The 6,739-nt window shown below is 40.1% G+C and overlaps 1 long non-coding RNA gene across 1 annotated transcript; it reads right to left on the bottom strand.

Annotated features, from left to right (window-relative positions):
* Positions 1-2,489: 2,489 nt before the first annotated feature.
* On the bottom strand, positions 2,490-3,026 carry LOC134805760 (uncharacterized). The gene is made up of 2 exons (XR_010146386.1): positions 2,678-3,026; positions 2,490-2,555 (listed from the first exon to the last, which is right to left on the bottom strand). It is a non-coding gene; the product is annotated as an uncharacterized LOC134805760 (long non-coding RNA).
* Positions 3,027-6,739: the final 3,713 nt, after the last annotated feature.

The following is a 6,739-nucleotide window of genomic DNA, read 5'->3' as shown; positions in this document are numbered from 1 at the left end:
CAGGTACCGTAGATGAGTCTGTCGAAAAATATTAACGAATACAAAAATGTTAGCCAAGTTGCAATGTTGTAACGAAACGCAAAACTTTCGTTACCGGGATTCGACATCTGTCATACATTGTCTAGCCAAGTGACACTTTTGACAAGCGTTATCGCCTCCTAGGTGTCGATACGTAGCGCGAGCTATCCCCTTGCAGATAACTTACCGAAGCACAAGAAAATACCGAATAATAGTGTTTGTAAATTAGAATTTGTAATAAAAAGCATACTTCAACATTATTGTGGGCGGCGAACAACGCGGAAGTGTCGCTTAGACGCAGGCGCCGTCTGAAAAATCGCCTCTATTGAAACTTGAAACTGCTTAGGAAAGGACTGCCCTTAGCTGGTGATCTTATCATGTATGCTACGATCAAAGGATTGTGGGCCGTACGCAGCATTTCACCCAAAGGATCCAATGTGACCGAGGCGCTGAATATCTACCTATCCATAGTGACAGTGTCATGGAAAAATGGATTATGCACCCACAAATGCAACACGAAACAATGTCCCTACAAAGGTAAGAGTGAGTCAATAACTTATCCCTACTATACCTACTAATAAGTATATAAAATATGTTATTAATGCTAAAATAACTAATGTGTTCCTGTTACGTCATCAAATATAAACCGATGAACGGTGTAGATTAAATTTGGTACCCATATGCGCAATGGCAAGCACTTGTTTTTCAATAGGAAAGTGAATTGAATGTGTAAAGGCAAAGGTATATAGGTAAAGGCTTTACAAATATAGATAAAGACTCGGGAACAAAAGTTCTTCACACAAATAAATGCCCTTCCCGGGAAGCAAAACCATCACCTTCATAGGCAAGGTCACTAACAACTAGCAATATTGTAGTGTCATCCCATTTTCTTAAATTGATTTGAAAGGGATGAGACTACAGTGTTGCTACTTTTTAATTTCTACAATTTCTAGTCGGACTCTACAGTAAGCTCAAGAAGACTTGTGTTGTGGGTACTTAGGGTACTTAGATAACTATATATAGATGGTCAAACCAATTTGTCAGTCAGTAAGAACCAGGAAAACTATACTCATACTTATCTTTTGGGTGCTAGTACTGGTATATGACAAAGCTAGTATGATTCTCTCTGTCTTTGTTTGAAATGAGACAGTCCTTTGACAAACTATACTTAAATACATAGACAACACCCATGACTCAGGTACAAAATATCTGTGCTCATTACACAAACAAATTTCCTTACCGGGGATTCAAACTCAGGATTATCAGCTTAACCGGCAGGGTCACTAGTCACTACCAACTAGGCCAGACAGGCTGTTGTCATACATATACATTATCAACCATATTAATGAAACTTTTTCATATTATGAAACATTGTATATGACTTCTTTTGGCAGGCGCAGATACAGTCAGCTACAGAGAAAAGGTCCCACCCCTGCATACAAACTTCTATGTAGTGGTGGTACCTTTTCTCTGCAGCTGACTGTACCTACACACTATATAAAAATAATCATAACATGTACTTACACAAAACATTTAGTTTTTTTTTTGTCATATGACTGGTAGAGAATAAGTATTATAACCAAATGTTACAGAGTTTGTTGAAAAACTAAGCATTCATTTTGTTTCAGGTGACTTGGATATTCATTGCAGCCTTGGCATATGAACCAATACTTTATGGTGCTCCAAAGTCAGGGTCAAGGGAAGAAACTATGTCACATGTACAACCACAAAAATATATTGAGTGTTGTTTTACTATTTTAATACACTGTACATAATATATGTGCTTGGCTACTGATTTCATGCTGCTGGCAAAAAATACCTGCTGCATCTTTCATTAATAGATTTTCAATAAAATAAATTAACTTTTTAACCCAATCATTGTGTCATTTATTTATGGTGGTTACCACCTTAACTTTTGGTATGCTTAGGAGCAGATCTGCTCCCATGTACTTACCTATATTCAACTTTAAAAATGCATAATTTTTAAAAGTTGTCTTTGTAAAACGACCGGTCTGGCCTAGTGAGTAGTGACCCTGCCTGCTAAGCCGATGGTCCTGGGTTCGAGTCCCAGTAAGGGCATTTATTTGTTCCTGAGTTATGGGTGTTTTCTATGTATATAAGTTTGTATTTGTCTATATAAGTATGTGTATCGTCGCCTAGCACCCATAGTACAAGCTTTGGTAAGTTTGGGGCTAGGTTGATCTGTGTAAGATGTCCCCAATATTTATTTATTTATTTATTTTATTTTATTCAATTATGATTGATATATAAATTACAAATTTTTGACAGGAGCATACAAAAGGTTAAATATGAACAGCCAGTAGCTTAGCGGGTGAGATTACCTTCCCAAATTTCCATTGACTATAAATAATAAAGATGTGTTTAATTCATTTTTAACGCCTCACTCACTTAGGTATTTCTATTACTGAGTAAACAAAAATCAAAGACAGGTAGGTAATAAAAAAATAATATTAAGTAACAATATGATTTATTAGTTTTGGTTTCACAGGCAGCTTTTATCTTATCTAATGCATCTTCTTAGTCGGCGTCTTCATTGCTGAAGGTCGTGTCTAGTTTGAAGAGTTTCCTGCGCGATGTACCATGCTTTTCCAAGTGTTCCTGTCCTCGGCGATCTTAATAGATAAATCTAATGCATAACATCTATGTATTCAATGTCCGCTTGACTTTTGTTAATTTCGAAAATGTTTGAAGTCTATGAAGTAAATGAATTCACTGAGGTTACACTGATTCGGGCAAACCTGTCCACAATTTCACTTCACGGTTTGAATCAATACTAACGCTTAAAGTATTGTCTCTTCTGGTCAAGTAAGCCAGCAGTGCACGTCCTTAGCACTGGTAACTGCCATGAAGGCGTCATTGCAGCGGCAGCTCTGACTGTACGTGCCAACTTGGCGAGGACTTCTCAGCGTGGAAGAAGAGCCCGCGGAGCCGCTCTTGCCCGCTCTGGCTGCGTCGCCGCCTTGGTTGGGGCTGCGGGGACGACGGCTGTCTGAAATTGTTAAACTTTAGGTCAAAATTATATGCAATTAACAACGAACTCTTCAAATATTACACTATATAGAGTTATCTTATCACGAAATTGTGATAAACTAAGTTAAACAAATACCAACATATTTAATTTGCTTACCGATAAAACAATTATTTCCTCCAAAATTAGATTCGCTGTTCACTTGACACTCTTGACAGCTGACAGATGATGTTTCTTGACGGTTTTGAACGAGAACCACAGACAAAAATTAATTTTTACCGACTTGGCGCATAGAATGAGCGAAAACTAAAAAGATTGCCTCTTGGCTAGGTTATTATAAACATTATCGACCAGTCGCTCGCGAACGTAGAGATCGAATCGATAAGGAGCGAATGTAATTTGGCTACGGGTCCTGAAGATGTACTTGAATTCTTTAAAACCATAAAATCGAATAATAGAAATCAATTAGATAATGCAAATAATATGAACCGCGATCGGCGTCCAGGTAACACAAATAGTTCTTTATCAAAGCCTAGTGATGTTAACGGTAGCGCAACTAAAAGTAATAGCCAGAAGGGAACTATTAAGTGCTTTAATTGTCAGGGTGTGGGACATCCTAGCTTTAAATGTCCCAAACCCCTATTAAAGTGTACTACTTGTAACTTTATTGGTCACGATTCTCTACATTGTACAAAAACCAAAGAAAATCCACCTAAGGAGAAAAGTGTTCTTAGAGTTTCAGTGTCTGAAAATACTAGCGACAAATATAAGATTCTAATAAACGTAAACGGTATCCCCATTCTGTGCCAAGTAGACTTAGGTAGTGAGGCTACTCTTATTCAGAAAAATGCTGCTTTGCAATTGGGTATTACTTGGAAGGAAGTTACGGGTCCTTACTTGACAGGCCTAGGTAACGTCCCATACTTACCATTGGGTTTTACTTTTGCTGATATAGAGGTTCAGGGCATTATAGAAAGGAATGTAGAAGTATTTATAGTAGATGACCATTTAATGAAATGTAACATCTTACTTGGACATAGTTATACGGAGAGACCTACGTTGACGATTATTAAGACTCCGAAAGAATTGAAGTTTGAACGAACAGAACATGTAGATGATATTAAAGTTGAGTTAAATACGGCTTGTGATGTTTCCATCGATGTAGGTGAAATGATATCTGTTCCAGTAAAGTCTAACATTTCTTGTCATGGCAATTTTTATGTGAATGGGTCGATTAGGGGTCCCGTTGGGCAAGAATACTACCTTATGCCAGGTGAATACCAAGTTAAAGGTGTTAACTGCAATCTTTTTATTCAGAATGTTAGCTCAACACCGCTACACTTTAAAGAAAACACCCTTATTACTCGCGCCAAATTCGTAGGTAGTAGTAAGAGAGTTTTGCATATTTCAAATGACTTGCTCCCTCAGGAATCCGTAAGACCCAAATGTGGGGAACAGTTAACCGATAGCCAGAAACGCCAATGCGAAGAGTTACTAAGTGAATTTAAAGATTGTTTCTCAACTGGAATGCACGACTTAGGGTTTACTAACGTGACTGAGATGGAGATTCACCTTAAGGACACTACTCCAGTAGTATATAGACCGTATCGTCTAGCTCATTCCGAGCGTAAGCTAGTTCAGGACATGGTTAGTGATATGCTGGATCATGGAATAGTGCGTGAGTCCGAGTCTCCTTATGCGAGCCCAATCGTATTAGTCAAAAAGAAGTCGGGTGAAAAACGCCTTTGCGTAGACTACCGCGCTCTCAACAGCCGCACCAAAAGAGATCATTATCCTTTGCCACATATTGAGGATCTATTGGATCAGCTTTCTGGCCAGTCGTTATTTACATCCCTAGATTTAGCCTCAGGCTATCATCAGATTCCTATAGCCGAGAATTCCCGCGAGAAAACAGCGTTTGTCACACCCGACGGTTTATATGAGTACAACCGGGTACCATTCGGTTTGGCAAACGCTCCTGCCGTTTTTCAGAGAGCAATTCACAAAGTCCTCAGTAAATCTAAAGTGAGCTATGTCGTAATTTATATGGACGATATTTTGATACCGTCCAAGTCCTTCGAGGAAGGGCTTGAACGTCTCAAAGAGGTGTTAGGCTTGTTGAAAGAAGCAGGGTTTACTTTAAAAATGGAAAAGTGTCACTTCTTCCAAGAGAAAATTGATTTCCTTGGATTTGAGATAGATCAGGATGGTATAAGGCCCGGGCTCTCAAAAACTGAAGCCGTAGCCAAATTCCCAACACCAACCAATCAACACGAAATAAGGAGGTTCCTCGGGTTGGCGAGTTTCTTCAGGAGGTTCGTTAAGGGATTCGCCGTATTAGCGAGGCCTTTGACGAACCTCTTGAGGAAAGATACTCCCTGGTAGTGGAGTGACTCAGAGAACCAAGCTTTTCAAACCATAAAGGAGAAACTAGTAGATAGGCCTGTTCTAGCATTGTACGACCATACTGCAGAGACGCAATTGCATACAGATGCCAGCAAATTCGGCATTGCAGGCATACTGATGCAAAGGAAACAATCCGATGCCTGGCGGCCAGTCGCTTACTATAGCCGTCAAACTCAGCCTGATGAAATGAAACTACATTCATTTGAACTCGAGACGCTTGCTGTTGTGAATTCTCTGAGTAAATTTCGTACATACCTTATCGGTATAAAGTTCACCATAGTCAGTGATTGCAACGCCTTACGGTCGACTTTTACTAAAAGGGACCTTGTCCCACGCATATCACGCTGGTGGATACAATTCTTAGAATTCGACTGCACCATCGAATATCGTCCGGGTGAAAGAATGTCACACGTTGATGCCCTCAGCAGGGGACCTGTATCAGTGGGTCCTGAGCCAACACATACACTGGATGTTTTATCCGTTGGTACTGAAGATTGGATAACCACTGTGCAGTCCTCTGATGACGAAATCAAACGCATAAAGGATATGCTTGAAGACCCGGAGACACCTAAGATCGTTAGTATTTACAAGGATTATACACTTAAAAATGGACGGGTCTTTCGCGTACTTAAAGATGGTGGAACGAGGTGGGTAGTCCCAAAAGGAGTCCGTTGGCAACTTCTGAAAGCTAACCATGACAGCGTAGGTCATTTTGGGTTTGAGAAGACGCTAGAGCGGATACGTTCCTCATTTTGGTTCGCAAAGATGCGTAAATTTATAAAAAAATACGTATCCGCTTGCCTTGAGTGCGCTCACCATAAGTTGCCAGCAGGCTCCCGAGAGGGACTACTACACCCCATCCCAAAGGTTGACGTTCCGTTCCACACACTCCACGCCGACCATCTCGGCCCATTCCCAAAAAGTAGACGCGGTTTTACTTACATATTAGTGATGGTGGATGCTTTCACAAAATACGTAAGCCTTTTTCCTGTTCGAAGCACTAAAACTAAGGAAAGCATTAGGGCATTTAAAACGCTTTTCAGTTATTTTGGGTCACCTACGCGGTTAATAACAGACAGAGGCACAAGCTTCACAAGTAAGAAATTCAAAACCTTTATACAGTCAATTGGCACGAAACACATCCTCAACGCCGTTGCTACACCAAGGGCCAATGGGCAGGTCGAACGTTACAACAGGACGATCTTGTCTGCTCTTGGTTCCATGGTGCATGGCAAAAATAAGAACACTTGGGAAGATTTACTCCCTGATGTGCAGTTAGGGTTAAATACGACAGTTCATGACGTCACAAAGAAAACACCGACGGAA

The sequence above is a fragment of the Cydia splendana genome, unplaced genomic scaffold (genome assembly GCF_910591565.1).
Source record: "Cydia splendana unplaced genomic scaffold, ilCydSple1.2 scaffold_57_ctg1, whole genome shotgun sequence".
Taxonomy (NCBI): Eukaryota; Metazoa; Arthropoda; class Insecta; order Lepidoptera; family Tortricidae; genus Cydia; species Cydia splendana.
This window is presented reverse-complemented; position numbering and strand designations above follow the sequence as displayed.